Source organism: Lontra canadensis, unplaced genomic scaffold (assembly GCF_010015895.1).
Source record: "Lontra canadensis isolate GAN:19392208 unplaced genomic scaffold, GSC_riverotter_1.0 scaffold26, whole genome shotgun sequence".
Taxonomy (NCBI): Eukaryota; Metazoa; Chordata; class Mammalia; order Carnivora; family Mustelidae; genus Lontra; species Lontra canadensis.
The window spans coordinates 13,032,529-13,049,915 of NW_022631020.1; the positions used below are offsets into that span (position 1 = coordinate 13,032,529).

A 17,387-nucleotide genomic window follows, 5' to 3' on the forward strand; every position below is an offset into this window, starting at 1 on the left:
TTATTCATAGTTAATTATAGACTTAAAATTTGAAATATGAAGTTATAGCCATTTAATTTTTCCAACACTCCTTTCAGTCTCCTTGATTACCTCAATGGCAATCAGTCCCAAAGCTATCCTTCTGTCTTACTCATTCTTCCCACTTCAGAGTTTTTTTTTACGAAACCTCAGATGTTTATGGCATCCAGCTCCTGCATGCCAGAAACGTATAGATCCACTCTTCGTACCCTTTCTGTCAGTACACGCATATCTTGAAGATACTACCGGCTCAGTTCTGACCACTGGAGTAAAGTGAATATCGAAATAAAGTGAGTCAAATGTCATTTTTTGTTTGCCAGTGCTTACAAAAATTATGTTTACGTGATAGCATAGTCTTTTAAGTATGGAGTGGAATTGTCTGTAAAAACAAGATACATATCTTAACTCAAAAATATTTTATTGCTAAAAAACACTATTATCTGAACTTTCAGTGAGTCATAATCTTTTTGCAGGTGGAGGGTCTTGACTCAGTCTTGATGCTGCTGAGTGACCAGTGTGGTGGTTGCTGAAGGCTGGGATAGTTGTAGCAATTTCTTAAAATAAGGCAACAACGAAGTTTGCTGCATGGTTTGACTTTTTCTTTCACTGATGATTTTTCTGTAGCATATGGAGCTGTTTGACAGCATTTTACCCACAGTAGGACATCTTTCAAAATTGGAGTCAGTCTTCTCGAATCCTGCCACTGCTTTATTAACCAACTTACATTTTAAATCTTTTGTTGTCATTTCAGCAATCTTCACAGCATCTTCACCAGGAGATTCTGTCTCGTAAAACCACTTTCCTTGCTCTTTCATAAGAATCAGCTCCTCATCCGTTAAAGTTGTATCATGAAATCGCAGCAGTTCAGTCACTCATCAGGCTCCGCTTCCAATACTAGTTCTCTTGCTGTTTCCACCACATCTGCTGTCACTTCCTTCACTGAAGTCCTGAATCCCTCAAAGTCACACGTTAGGGTTGGAATCCGTTTCTTCCAAACTCCTATGAATGTTGACATTTTGACCTCTTCCCATGAATCACAATTATTCTTTTTTTTAAAATTTTTTATAAACATATAATGTATTTTTATCTCCAGGGGTACAGGTCTGTGAATCGCCAGGTTTACACACTTCACAGCACTCACCATAGCACATACCCTCCCCAATGTCCATAACCCCACCCCCCTTTCCCGACCCCCCTTCCCCCAGCAACCCTCAGTTTGTTTTGTGAGATTAAGAGTCACTTATGGTTTGTCTCCCTCCTGATCCCATCTTGTTTCATTTATTCTTTTCCTACCCCCCTAAACCCCCCATGTTGCATCTCTACTTCCTCATATCAGGGAGATCATATGATAGTTGTCTTTCTCCGATTGACTTATTTCGCTAAGCATGATACCCTCTAGTTCCATCCACATCGTTGCAAATGGCAAGATTTCATTTCTTTTGATGGCTGCATAGTAATACATTGTATATATATACCACATCTTCTTTATCCGTTTATCTATTGATGGACATCTAGGTTCTTTCCATAGTTTGGCTATTGTAGATGTTGCTGCTATAAACATTTGGGTGCGTGTGCCCCTTCTGATCACTACATTTGTATCTTTAGGGTAAATACCCAGTAGTGCAATTGCTGGGTCATAGGATAGTTCTATTTTCAACTTTTTGAGGAACCTCCATGCTCTTTTCCAGAGTGGTTGCGCCAGCTTGCATTCCCACCAAGAGTGTAGGAGGGTTCCCCTTTCTCCACATCCTCGCCAGCATCTGTCATTTCCTGACTTGTTAATTTTAGCCATTCTGACTAGTGTGAGGTGGTATCTCATTGAATCACAATTATTCTTAATGACATCTAGAATGATGAATCCCTTCCAAAGCTTTTCAGTTTACTTTGAAATTCAGATCCATTAGTATAATCACTGTCTATGGAAGCTGTAGCCTTAGGAAGTGTGTTTCTTAAATAATAAGACTTGAAAATTGAAATTCCTCTTTGATTCATATTCTGTAGACTGGATATTGTATTAGCAGGCATAAAAGCAATATTAATTTATTGTACATCTCCATCAGAGCTCTTGGGTGACCAGGTACATTGTCAATGAGCAGTAATATTTTACAAGAAATCTCTTTTTTTCTATTTTTTTGTGAGCAGTAGGTCTCAACAGTTGACATAAAAAATACAGTAAACAATGTTGTAAAATGATGTGCTGTCTTCCAGGCTTTGTTATGCCATCTATAGACCACAGACAGAGTGGATTTAGTGTAATTCTTAAGGGCACTAGCATTTTCAGAATGGTCAATGAGAATGACTTCAGCTTAAAGGCACCAGCTGTGCATTAACCCCTAAATAGAGAGTCAGATTTCCTTTGAAGCTGGCATTGACTGAAGCCAAGCATTGACTTTTTGTCTTTAGTAATGAAAGTTCTAGATGGCATCTTCTTCCAATAGAAGGCTGTTTTGTGTACACTGAAAACCTGTTGTCCAGTATTATCCATTGTGTGTGTGTGTGTGTGTGTGTGTGTGTGTGTGTATACACACTCCACATCTTTATTCATTCATCCATTGACGGACACGGGCTGTCTGCATTTCTTGCCTGTTATAAATAGTGCTGTAATAGTCGCAAGGGTGCATATGCCTTTTCAAATCAAAGTTTCTGATTTTTTTTTAGGTGAATACCCAGTAGTAGATTATTGTATCATATGGTATTTCTATTTTTCAATTTTTGAAGAACCTCCATACTGCATTCCACAATGACTGTACCAGTTTACATTTTCATCAATAGTGCATGAAACTTCCTTTTTCTCCAAGTCCTTGCCAATACTTGCTATTTCTTGTCTTTCTGATTCTAGCCAGTCTAACAAGTGTAATGTGATTTGATCTTGATTTGCATTTCCCTGATGATTAGTGATGTTGAGAATCTCTTCAAGTATATATTGGTCATTTGTATGTCTTCTTTGGAAAAATGTCTATTTAGGTCCTCTGCCCAATTTTAGTCGTATTTTTTTTTTATTTTGAGTTGTATACATTCTTTATGTATTTTGGATATTAATCACTTTTAGATATATTATTTGCAAATATCTGCCATTCATTAGATTGTTATGTACACACACACACATACACAGGAATATTGCACAGCCATAAAAAAAAGAATGAGATCTTGCCATTTGCAACATCGTGAATGGACCTAGAGGGTATAATGCTAAGTGAAATAAATCAGAAAGAGAAAGATAAATGCCCCATGATTTCACTTGTATGTGGAATCTAAAAACAAAACAAATGAATAAACAAACAAAAGGCAGATTCAGACCTATAAATATGGAGAACAAACTTGTGGTTTCAAGAAGAAAGGGGCAGGGAGGAATGGACAAAATGGGTGAAGGGGAGTAGGAGATACAGGCTTTAGTTGTGGAATGAATAAGTCATGGGAATGAAAGGTACCACATAGAGGGTATAGTGACTAGTTTCGTAATAGCATTGTATGGTGGCAGATAGTAGCTACACTTGTGTGCATGGCATAATGTGTAGAGATGTATCACTAGGTTGTACACCTGAAGCTAATGTAACATTATGTCAACTATACTGAAGGAAATGTTTTTTTAAAAAAAGTCTGTTGTTTAGTGCAGCTTTCAATAATTCTGAACTAGTTTTTCAGATAACTTGCTGCAGCTTCTACATCAACACTCACTGCTTTACCTTGTACTTTTATGTTAATGAAGATGGCTTTTTTCCTTAAATCTCGTGAACCCACCCCTGCTAGCTTCAAACTTTTATTCTGCAGCTCCCTCACCTCTCTCTGTCCTCACGTCATTGAAGAGAGTTAGGTCCTTTTTCTGGATTAGGCTTTGGCTTAAGGTAATGTTGTGACTGGTTTATCCAGACCACTAACATGTTCTCCATATCACCAGTAAGGTTGTTTTGCTATCTTATCATTCGTGTGTTCAGTGGAGTAGCACTTTTAATTTCCTTCAAGAACTTTTCCTTTGCATAATTTGGCTGTTTGGCACAAGAGGCTTAGCTTTCAGCCTGTCTTGGCTTTCAACATGCCTTCCTCACTAAGCTTAATCATTTCTAGCTTTTGATTTAACATGAGAGACTCCTGATTCTTCCTTTCACTTAAACAGGTAGAGGCCATTTTAGGATTGCTAATTGGCCTAATTTCAATACTGTTGGATCTCAGGAAATAGGCCTGAGAAGAGAGAGGGAGATGGGGGAACTGTGTATCAGGGAACAGTAAGAACACATACATAGAAGTTTTATATAGGCATTTTATATAGGCATGGTTAGTGGTGCCCCAAAGTAATTACAGTGTAACATAAAGATCGCTGATTGTAGATCATCATAACATATATAATAATGAATAAAATGTTGAAATATTGTGAGATTTACCAAAATGTGATACAGAGACACAAAGTGAACAAATGCTGTTGGGTAAATGGTGCCAATAGACTTGCTAGAATCAGGGTTCCCACAAGCCAGTTTATAAAAACTGCAATTTCTGTGAAGAGCAATAAAATGAGGTATGTCTGTATTCCTCATAAGTCATGAAGAAACCACTAAAGACTGTTCCTGAAAGCCAGCAGGTTTATCACTGCTGAGGTGATACATTGGTGTCTAGATCTCAGCAAAGAGTACAGTGTTTCTTCATAGATAGATGATTCTACTCTGTCAGTATTACGGTTGCCCAATGCCTGGCATCTTATGGTTGCAGCCCTTAGCCCTCACTGATTTTAGTTCACATACTTTTCCAAGGTGTAAAATAGCTGTGGAAGAAAGAGTTGGGCAAAACTGGTTCTATCAATTTGTCTCACACGTCAGAATTTCTTTCTGACCTTCCCAGGGATGAAGTAACCTCTCTCCAAGAACCTAAAAACACTTTATCTTATTTTTCCCTCTTGGAAATTCAACAACCTATAGCTTTCCTTCTAGTGTGGGCTGAATAACTATCCTCAGAGATTTCTATATAATGTCCTGACCTTATAAGGAATGTTACCTTAACTGACCCAAAGGTGATTTTTATCCTGATATATCTTGTAGACAAATGTAAAGTTAATTTTTAGGTCAAGTGCATGTGTTCATGTGCATTTTTAAAGGGGAAGGTGCTCATACTCTTTTTTTCATGTTTTCAAAGAGATCCATGACCAAAAACAAATTTATAACTAGTTGGTTAGAGAGACTTAAATTTAGGAATAGAACATGCAAGGGTAAATTTTAGAAAGAGAAGTCAGCACAGAGGATGGCAAGGATATATCAGAGATACAGGAAAAGAACAAGAACAAATGACATCGTCAAGTCAGAGAAGTGAGTTGAAAGCCTAAGAGTCCAGTTAGACCAAGAATACACTGATAGCTGCTGTTGGGAGCATTTCCAGAGTGTTGCTATAAAGGTTGTCACTTACAGTGTAAGTTACCTCTGGCAACATTGGCAATGAACACGGCAGCCTCCAGGGACAATCTCCAGTAGCAGCAGCAGTGGAGGAGGGTGACAACTTAAAGGAAGCAGTGGGAGGTGCAGAAACTTTATCTCCTCAAGGCTAATAAATAATTGAGAACCCAGCCTGACCACTCAGGAACATTTATCCAGCCTTATTCTGCCTTGTCACTTCCACACATTTTCATTTATCATGTGCTGCTACTGCACCACACCAGTGCTTCTCAAAGTTTTTGTGGTTAAAAAGGAGAGGAGGCTTTTCCCCCCAAATCTTGTGGGCCAGTCTTTTTGTAAAATGCAGTAAAAATACACTAAAAATGAAATTAAAAAACAAACAAACATAGAATAGTAACATTATTTTTTTATTATCAGAATCCCGGAAGTTTCTGTACTATATAATTCCATTTATAGAGAATGCTTGAAAGGACAAGGTTATAGAAATGGAGAAAAAAATTAGTGGTTTCCAGGGGTTAAAAGAGAGAGCAGGAACAAGAGAAGGATTGGTGTGGATCTAAAAGGGCAACCTGTGGGAATATTGTTCAACAGGCATGTCTGTATTTTGAATATCAATTTCAATATCATGGTAACGAGATTGCAGTAGAGTTTTGTTTATTGGGTCAAATTTGGTAATGCATACATAGGATCTTGCTATACTGTTTCCTATAACTGCATGAAAACCTATAGTTATCTCAAATAAAATCTTTAGTTAAAAAAATAAACATAACTATACTTTGTCAAAATGCTGCGAAGGTTATTAAATGCTCTCATCTTCCATTTTTATCTCATTGAATGGTGACATCCAAGATCCACACTGGTCCACAGACCACTCACAGGGTAGCACTAAGCAGCACTTCCTTTTTTTCTATTTTTCAGTTCAAATTCCTTCTGCACAGCCTTCCTCGACCTATTCTGAAAACAGACTGCTCTTTTATGCCATTCTAACTTTTCAGCCTCATTACCCACCTCTTTACCTTAAACCATCCTCAATATATGATGGGTTCTCTTTTTAGTATAACTGTTCCTCCTGTTTAAACTCTTCTCCCCTAAATCAGATCTGCTTTCCCAAATCCACATCTTATTTACATGCCAGGATGGCTCCCTTTATTCACAAAGTTTTTCTAGATTACACCACTCTGAATTAATATCTCCCATTGCAGTTTTCTGTGATTCCCTTTATCAGCTATAACAATTTATATAAAAATAACTATTCATGTATTTTACTTTCTCCTCACTTTAGTGAAAAAGTATGAAGAATATTATACCCAGGAGTCACACAGTAGTTGTTGAAATAGGTTAAACCGAATAACAATTATCATCCTCTAGTTGGTGTCTAAGGAGGTCCCAGTCTGATTGAACATGTTCCCTTAAGTCAGCATGGGAAGCAGTAGCTGGTGACTTCAACTCAGGGGATCTTTGGAACGTGTTGTATTTCAAGTTGATTCTTTGATAGTTAGACAAGTGTTATCAGAGGAGAAAATAACAAATGCCCATTAAGGATCATGAATGGGGTGGAAATCCTAGAAACTTGGCAGTTTAAGGGCTTGAGACCACTAACATGACTTGATAGTAATTGAATATCTTAGCCATCAGAGTTCTGATTGAGACTATCACTCAGGAAAGCGTGCCACATTGATCTAGGGGATCTATAGAAAACAGTAAGTTGGTGATGAAAGCAATTACAATGAAAAATCCAACTGCTGATTAGGCAACTTCCTTTTTAATTTCTATTATGTATCCATGCATATAATCAATATAGTAACTGTAGCTATGTAATTGAAAATAGTATCACAATCATAACTTCAGCAAATGCCTTTTATTGATTTTAGGATTTAGTCACTTGTGATCCAAAAGCTTTCCTATTTCCATAAAATCTATGGAATGCTTTGACTTATTTATATTTACTAAATATTTATGAAACATTTATTAAAACTAGTAACTGAAGGGTTAGAGTTTCAGCAGTGAACACATGCTTCAGTTTGGCTCTGTTTTCTATATTACATTTAACGGAGTTCAAATTTCCATTTTTGTGATCAGTGCCCAGTGCTAAAGGCTGTGCAAGTTGCCCTTCATCTTCTATAATAAATTTAGCTCCCCATGAAGATAAATAATTAAACTGGGCAGTGCAGTGTGATTATCTGTCAAATATAAATGAGTCACCCTGCTACCTTCAAATACTAGTTCTCTATCTCTACAATGAATTAAAACACTTCAGTCCTAGATGCAAAAGTGATAAAATCTCCATTCAGTCAGCACATATTTATTGAATGCCTGCTGTGTGCCAAGCAATTTTATATTTGAAGAGCAGTTTTGAGATAAATTTTACATAATTTTTTCAACTGATCCTCAGAACAGCTCTCTAATCTAAAGAAGCAGAAATACTGGACTCAGGGCACCTGAGTCGCTCAGTTGGTTAGCTTCCAGCTCTCAATTCTGGCCCAGGTCATGATCTCAGGGTTGTGAGACTGAGCTCTGCATCAGGCTCCATGTTCAATGGAGAGTCTGTTTGGGATTCTCTCTATCCTTCTCCTTGACCCTTCCCCTGCCTTGCTCTCTCTCTCTAGAAGGAAGGAAGGGGGTGGGGGGGGGAGAAAGTGGGGAGGGAGGGAGGAAGGAAGGAAAGAAACGAAATACTAGAATCAATTTACAGGTGAGGAAACAGTGCTTCAGAGAGAGAAAGTGATTTCATAGCATAGGAGTCACATGGTTTTAAATGGTATAGTTATCAATAAAACTTGCAACACCTGACTCATCACCATTTGGTACTTTCATATAGCACCTTGGTTTGGTGGGCTCCTGAACTATCCTCGTTTTGAATATTTCTAATGATCGAGTCTTTCTAAAAGTGCTCTTCACCTCCTATAAATGTACCTTTTCTTTTAAGCATTTCTGGCCTCACCACCAGCTGCCACATTCTTTTCCTTGGCATCATATTCCATCTTCCTGGTAAACTTTTCATTCTTTAAAGATTGAACGCTCCCACTGTTGCTGTCTCACTCATAACTCCTGATTTCCCAGGAGCAGCTTCCATTTAAACATCCCCTTTAGCTGTGTGACACATTCCTTTGGCTAGTCCAAGGATCTTTTTTCCTTTTTTTTTTTTTTTTCCATCAGGCTATACAGAAGACTCTTTAAAATCACTAATCACTAATAATGCATTCCTTATTTTAACCATGTCCTACTATCCTACATTTAGCCCAGTTCCTTAATTATTCATTGGGACTGCCAATCTATTGACTGACAATCTTTTAAATATCTGTTATAAATCTTCTATTTTCAGTTCCCTTCTCCCATCATAGTTTTCATGATTTTATTTGCAACTACTCTCTGAAAATTACCTTAAACTTTCTATTTTCCTATAGAATCCATATGGTTAAACTAACATTAGAATATATTAGGAGAGGCAACTATTGTTTTATCTGTTAAGTTAGAACACTTCCCGTTTGAAAACAACACCAGATCTCAGTGGCGTATCACAACTAAATTTATTACTGTTTTATTTCTGTTTAATGTAGTTTGCTGAAATAAGAATGGGACTTTCCTTTATGTAGTCATTTTAGAGGTTCATCTGACTCCTTTCATTCAAGTTGCTATGAGCATGTGTTAAGAAGACATATCTTTTCTTACCTGCTTTGGACCAGAATAATGTATCACATCTTTGTGCATTTAATTTATGAGAACTAGTTAAATGGCCCCTATATGATGCAGAAACTCTGGAAAATGCTGTTTGTCTCTGTGTCCAGAAACAGAAAAAAATGTTTGCTCAGCAATGATAGACTATGGCATGCTAGTTAATATCCCACCCAAGAAGCTGAGTACTAATAAGTAAAAACAAAAACGCAAAACAGCAGTGACAACGACTGGTATGTATATACATAGTCCTATAAGTCCAATTATCTTATGGCTTCTGGCCCCCTTTTTGCTTCTCTTGCTTTATCATAGAAAAAAGAGAAATCTCCAGGTAGAAATTTTATCTGTCTCTTGCCACCATATCTAAACACATTCCTGTATCAAAGTCTTTCTTTCTCACTTTTAGTTCTATTTGTACAAAGTCTCGCATGGTCATACACTTTGTTAAACAGACATTCCCCAGTAACATTCAGTTATGCCAGCGACCCCCATCTGCAGGTGTCTGTACAACTGTCTCCTTCTCCCTTCTCTTTTCTCCCCTCCAAAGTGTCTTGAGAGGGTTATGTGTGTTGCTCCTGCTTCTTAATACCTCCAGTACTCTTCCACTGACAACACTTGGAAGTTGGTCTTTCCAAGATTCTGTTGATTTTTGTCAAAAAAATCCAACAGCAACTTTTAATTACATTTGTTATTTTACACTTTAACAATTTTCAATACATTTGAATATTCAATCCTATTTTAAACACTTTTCTAAACTCCTCTCATATTATGCTCCCTTTTTCCACTTTACTTTCAGTTCCATTCTCAGGTCCCCTTTCTTTCTGGAAGTTTCTGTATTGCAGCTCTTCAGATTCAACCTTAGTTTCTATTTAGCTTTCCCCTTTCAAAGGCAGCTCAAACCGAATATGTTCAACAATGAATTAATGATTTTCTCTTTTTCCTCTAAATCTGTACTCCCTCCATACTCTCCCATCTCAGTATCTCAGTTACTCAAATCTGAAATCTGGGGATCATGAAGATTTGTCCTTCTCCCATCAGCCACAAATCAAACCCAGTTATGAAGTCCTGTTCAGTGTAAAGTGATGTTTCTGGTTCCATAGAAGCCACCATCATTTTTTGCAGTGGCACTCCAAAAATATAAAATCCCTCCGATTTTCTTGAATCTATTATTTATTGCCATTTTTTATCCCCAAGAACATTCGGAATGGTCTCCTTTAGTCACTAATCAGATCTTATCTCTCTCTTTTAAAACTTTTTTTTTGCTTTTAAATTAAGGAGCCTGGGTGGCTCAGTGGGTTAAAGTGTCTGCCTTCCGCTCGGGTCATGATCCCAGGGTCCTGGGATCAAGTCCCACATCGGGTTCTCTGCTTGGCAGGGAGCCTGCTTCCCCCTCTCTCTCTGCCTGCCTCTCTGCCTACTTGGGATCTCTGTCTGTCAAATAAATAAATAAATAAATCTTAAATTAAGGAGCATACCTATTTATCTTGGTCTGAAAGACCTTTAATTGATTCTATCTTCTTCCAATTTACGTTTGGCCATACTCCCTTCTCACCTCATTACTTCAGTCAAAATTGTTCTTATGTGGTGCCTCAGATGTGTTCAGCTCCTTCTAGCCACTGGAGTTTCGGAACATTTAGTTCCACTTGGTCCAGCTTTCACCTAGAAAATTGATCCTTATTTTCAGTTCTCAGTTAAATTTTCACTTTTCCAAGAAAAAATATAGCACCCTTTACTTTGTATTTCATTAACTGATTCAAAAAGTTTCTCAGAACCAGCATCATATACTTGTATTTAGTCTTCTTTAAAATCTCATGTATATCATGTGATTCAGAGCTGCTAATAGGTGGTTATCTACGTGAGCTTATGCTATTGTGTACCCTCTGTTAAAGCAAACTATTCTTGAACAGTACAATCAGTAATACTAAAAAAAAAAAAAAAAATTTCCATATGTATCTCCATTTCTGCTGTTACTCTACTCTGTTCTTCTGTCTAATGCCATTATATTTTTCTCACTACTCCAGATTAAGCAAGAAAGTATTTCTTATTGAATATTTTACATTCGTTAATTAGCAGGTTACATCAGTGTTGGAAATGTATTACATTATAACACTTTAAACTACAATTACTTTATAAAATGTATTTTTTTCCTCTTAAGTTAGTTTCTGTGAAATGGAGTTTGAAGAATATGAAATAACACTAAATTTGCTATTCTGATTTATTCTCATATAAAAGGAAATCTTTTGAGAGAACAATGGGAAAGTTCAGTAGCATTTGCTACAGATTACGTGATAGAAGTTATTTCTTTACTTTAAGCCCTTTTAGTGCATTTGGCCATCAATAGCAGATAAAATCTACTGAGTACTCAGTCCTTGCCACATGTGACTTCATTTCACCATTAAAAAAACATTACGGATAGGTATCTTTATTACTGTCTAATGAAGAAACTAGGGGCTAAAAAGAATATGTACCTTGCTTAAAGTCTCACAGCTACTAAATTGGGCTAGATGTGAAGCTAGACTATGTGGAGGTAGGGCCCTGACTTCCAATCAATAAGCTATGTGATATTTTGTTTTACTGTATAGAATACTCAGATGGTATAATCTGGATAACCTTTAAAGGGCTGATTTTACCTGACTTTCTTTATGCATTTAGCTTAATTTAATTTCATTTTTTTAAAAGATTTTATTTATTTATTTGACAGAGAGAGAGAGCAAGAGAGAGCACAAGCAGGGGGAGCAGCAGGCAGAGGGAGAAACAGGCTCCCCATGGAGCAAGGAACCTGAGGAGGAGCTTAATCCCAGAACCTGAGCTGAAGGCAGACAACTGAGGGCAGAGAGCTGAAAGCAGCCAACTGAGCCACCCAGGTATCCCTAGCTTAATTTTTAGTTATAAAATTAAGGGGATATGCAAACCCTAGAGATCTAAAGTAACAGTATCTAGAAAAGGTTTTTTTATTTGGAATTTTATAAGTTATTTTAGGATTCATTGATATACCATAAACTTATTCTCAAAAAAAGAGGTTTACAAATTTATTATATGTTGTAGGAGAGCACTCTAAGGTTTATAAACTTGCTTGTGATATCAGTATCTAGGGTGCCTTCATTAAGAATCCCCTCCAGATCTTGGCTATGATTCATGTTTATTTATCCTGCCTACACAAACATTTTTTGTTATTTTGTTTCCTGGCCTGTATTATTCATCTCATATAGTTATTAATAACTGTCTGTCTCTCTAACCTAAAAATTCTATAGAGGTTCCGGGTGTTATATACTGTCTAGGAGTTTAAGGTTTCTGTGAGAGAGAGGGAGTGTATAATATCCCTCTGTTGGAAAAAAACAATTTCAAGATTTAAAAAATGAAATATATTCCATTATTTATACCATGTCATTTATTTTTACTCATGTGGAAAATTGTTGAAGTTATAGCCTCCAATTTTTTCTTCCCTGAATTATACCTCCTTGGATAGGTCCTCCGTCAATACATGCTAGTTTTGTTTGGTTGGTTGGTTTTGTTTTTAACAAAAAAAAATTATTTTTCACAGTTCTGATGGCTGGGAAGTCTAAGATCAGGGCAGCACCAGTAGATTTGATGTCCCATAAAGACTCACTTTCTGGTTCTTAGACAACTATCTTGCTGTGTTCTCTCATGGCAAAAGAGGAAAGGGAACACTCCATGATTTCTTTCAGAAGGGAACTAATCCCATTCATTAGGTTTCCACTTTTATGACCTAGCCATCTCCCAAATACCCCACTTCCAAATACTATCACATTGATGATTAGGTTTAAACATATGAATTTTGAAAAGGGACATAAACATTCAGTCTGTAGCATTATTTATTTATTTATTTTTTAATAGTCCTTGGGTAAGCCTTCACTCATCCTAGTCTTGATAATGTGACTTGCTTTGGCCAAGGGACCGGGATAGCAAATGTGACACATAGACTTCATGATTATGCATCAGGACTTAATTTGTCTTGTTGCTCTTATACTTTAAATTGGCCATGAGCAAACCCATGCCAGCCTGCAGGATGGCACATGACCCAGTTTCTCCTGCATCAGTACTAATCATTAGTCAAATGGAGAAGTAGAGCCATTTTGTGAATGGCTACTGATGACGGGTACAAAGGTGAACCCAGGAAAGGCCAACACTGCTCCTCTAAGCATAGCCTGCTTGTTGATCTACAGAATTTTGAGCTAAATAAGTGGTGGTGTTTTTGTTTAGTTTGGTGGTGTTTGTTTTGGTGTTTGGTTACACAGTAAAAGGTAACTGATCCAAGTATTCTTTCAGCTACAGAATTTACTGTTTAATCACTATTGGCCCTATAGCATATACTTATGCCAAGTTAGTGATAATCATTTTATAGCCATCATAGCTGGAGGAGTAGTGCTTAGACAAACAGGAATGAGGAAAAACACATTAAAATTGAGTGCTCAGTCAGTGCCAAGCATTATATTATGTGCCTATATCCATATTATAAAATGTATGTGTTTCTTTGAGATAACTCAAATATCAGCAGGAGTCCAGGAATCAATTCTCTTGGTATGTGAAAAGAATGTGTCTTTTTTTGTGAGTTCTTCAATTAAAGGACTTACTTCTCAGTGCTGGTAATAATCGGCCCATATAATATATACATGTCTAGATGCATAAGCAGAGACAGAAAAGTTAGAAAGAGGTAAATTTCATCAGAGACTCACCATCCTAATTTTTAGGAAAATGGTGAAGTTACTGTTCCATACTGCTGAAGTACCCCTGGATTTGTAAGTATTGTACAAAAGGTTATGTGACATTTAAGTATTTCTTTAGGTTTTAACACAGTGACTATGTTGTAATTGAATGCACCCTAATGATAATTTCCAAGGTAATTATTCTCTTTTGAAGAGTTCTGTGACTTGCATTAATTAAAACCTGATTATTTCAGAGATCACCATGATGCATAGAAATATTTCTCTCCCACATCATACACCTTAGGAAATAAAGTCTTACAATGGGCTAAAATTTCACAAATATACTTGCATTCAAAATATTCCCTTAAAGTCATGCATACTATAGGAAGCTTCTCTTTCATTTATCACCCTGCTGTGGGAGGTTTTTCAACTGTATGCCAGACACTTCTCTAAGCAGAAGGAGTAGCAGCTAAAATAGAAAAGTTGTTAGTTGTATTTTTAAATAAACAGAATAATGAATCTTTTTAAATCATAATAACCTTAGGAAACTGAAAACAAACATGTCATACTTTCTGATATTTTAATAACATTTCTTTTTTTTTCTTTAAGCAAGAGAAGTGATAGTTTCCCATTACAAAACAACTGATATATATTTTGTTGTATACCCATATTGTATAACTTTAGAGGATTAAATTCTGCAATATTAAATTATTTAATTTGATGAATTAGATGTGAGGTTATAAATGGAGAGGTTGGGATTAGTTGATAATTAATGTAAAAAATTGGGCTGTCCACACTTTTTAATAGAGAATGAGAGTAACTTCCAAATTGATGAAATGAGATTTGTTAATGTACCAGAAAGTATGAGTTTTTAGTCTATTAGCATAAATCATAGATTATCCTTTTAAAATGTATTCAAAATATAACAATGCTAAAAATTACCTTTTAGCAAGTAGATGAGATACTTGAAATTGCTTAGCATCTACACATATGAAAATAAAATATTACCGAATATTTGAAGTTAATATTGGAGGCAGATATACTTTTACATTGCTTGCACTGTATAACCTGATTAATTTCTTCCTTCTTAAGATATTTAGATTTTTTTCCAAATTTGATTTTTCCCCAAGAAGCATAGTGTATAAACAAAATTATCTCAGTTTCTTTATATCAGCTAGTCTGTAGAAAGTTGGACAAAATTTCAATCGGGTGCACTCTTACCATTATTTTTGTAATGAAACTTATTTTTCATGTGTTGAGGTTAAATTAAAAGATGAGACTACATTCTAAAATATTCTCTTTTTCTGATACAAGATAATTAAAAGATGAAATACAGGGGTGTCAGCATTATTACTTAGCAGTTATCAAAAATGTATAGCCTATATATGAGTTTTTAAAGTTTCTACATAACAACCCTATATAACTGTTTATTTCATGATATATAAATATCAAGTTTAAATAGCTATTTTACAGGAATCTAGGTAGAATAGTATGTATTAGTGTTGTAAAATAAAAGGTGATGATTTTTTTTTCTATCATATGGCAACTAAAAGAACATAGAATTAGAAATCATGACAGTGGCATGATTATAGGCTTGGAAGACATGTTTAAATCTGATTTTTTATTCTTAAGGGTCTAAAAATGATGTGGCAGTTTACCCACTTGTTAATAAGAGCAAGTGAGATGATTGAGAGGAATGAGAAGTATTATTTTGACCAAATAGGTAATACTTGGCCTGCAGTTAAAGTTTAAATAGTAAATATATGTATAATAGAGTCTTAACTTTTCAAAGAATGTGAGTTTTGATAGCACAGATAATGAAGAGATGGCTACTGACTACTGTTACATTGTTACTCAGCATGGGTTATTATGGCATTGTCATATAGAATCAACTGAGAACATGGAACAGCCAAAAGATTTTCTCACACATGAGAAGATAGGGTCCTGGAATAAGGTCAGAACTATGGAAATAGGAAGAATGGCTTAAATCTTTCAGACTTAGGGATAAGTTAAACACGTGATTTTGTAAGTGAGTAGAAGAGGGTGAGCTGAATAGAAAACAGGGCTAAAAGGGTAGCTGAAGAAAAAACAAAACAAGGGGCGCTTGGGTGGCTCAGTGGGTTAAGCCTCTGTCTTCTGCTCAGGTCATTTTCTCAGATTCACGGGATCGAGCCCCACATCAGATCAGGCTCCCTGCTAAGCAGAGAGCTTGCTTCCACCTCTCTCTCTCTCTGCCTGTCACTCTTCCTACTTGTGATCTCTCTCTCTGTCAAATAAATAAATAATATCTCTAAAACAAAACAAAACCAGAGACATAAAGCATCCACTAAGTGGTGCAGGTTGTTAATGGAGATAGAGAAATTCAGAAAGATCATTCCTGAAATGGGAAAGATAATAAATGTATTTCTAAGCAGAGAAATTATTAGGTAACAAGGAAAAAGAATAGAAGGGTGCTCTGCTGGAGATGCAAATATGGGAGTTATCCAGTAACTAATACCAGCAGAGGTGCCTGTTAAAGCAATACAGAGAGACGTCAGACACTGACAAAGGGAAGAAAGGAAACTAAATAAAGAAAAATGCAAACAGTATCACAGAAGTCAAGAAAGGTGATTTGAGAAGGATAATAGGAATAGCAAATTTTAAAGATGAAATTAAATAAGGCAGTATCTAGTGGGAGAAAATCATAGGCAAAATTATAGAACAGTTGAAATGTGGTTATTAGGAAGGAAATCAAATTCTAGAGAGGGAGGGAATAGTGAATGAGAAATTGGAGTTGACAGTTAAAAAAATCTTAAGAAACTTAGATATAAAATGTAAGAGAAATAATACAATATTTTGATAAATAAATGAAAGCTATTCTAATCCTTCATCTTATTTTCCAATATAAAAATATAACTGGCAAATCTTTTTTTACAAAATGAGGGGGAAGGGGGCACCTGGGTGGCTCAGTTGTTAAGCATCTGCCTTTGGCTCAGGTCATGATCCCAGGGTCCTGGGATTGAGCCCCACATCTGGCTCCCTGCTTGGCAGGAAGCCTGCTTCTCCATTTCCAACTCTCCCTGCTTGTGTTCCCTCTCAAGTTGTGTCTCTATGTCAAATAAATAAATAAAAGAGGGAAAATTTTGGAAAGTATTGGGAATTTTAAGTGGAAACAATGAAGAATACTGTAGAAAAGGAAGAGAGGGAAGAGGAGGAGAAAAAGAGAATCAGGGAGATGTCAAGTAAGGGAAGAGATACTAAGTAAACTTTCATCTCTTAATGTGTACAGTCAAATCGAAGTAAAGACAAATATGCTTGGTCTTAATAGGAAAAAAATCAGAGAGATGAAGAATAAGGCTATATAGCAATCACTTGAAAGAAGAGTTGCGACATCTTGGCTTTGGCTAGAGTATAATTATCACTATTAATTCTAAAGTAGCAGTGAGTTAGAGCTAATGGATTCTCAGACTTCCTATAGCATTATTTTTAAGACATGTATAAAAAGCATTAAAATACTGAATTTGTTTAGAATTGAGGTTCATATGATGGCAGAGACAGAAGTCTGCTGTCCTCAAATGGAGTTCAAGGCATCAAGGAGTAAATAGGAGAGATTGCATATAAGAATTTCATGTATAGAAAAAGTGAGAAAAGTGAAAATTATTAGAATAGAGAATTTGGAGAA

General features: G+C 36.1%; 1 protein-coding gene across 1 annotated transcript in view; it reads left to right on the top strand.

Moving 5' to 3' along the window:
- Window positions 1–216: 216 nt before the first annotated feature.
- SLITRK1 (SLIT and NTRK like family member 1) overlaps window positions 217–17,387 on the top strand; it is a 295,521-nt gene continuing 278,350 nt past the window's right edge. The window contains exon 1 of the mRNA XM_032864170.1: window positions 217–308. The gene's annotated coding sequence lies outside the window, so the exon portion shown is untranslated. The remainder of the gene's footprint in view (window positions 309–17,387) is intronic.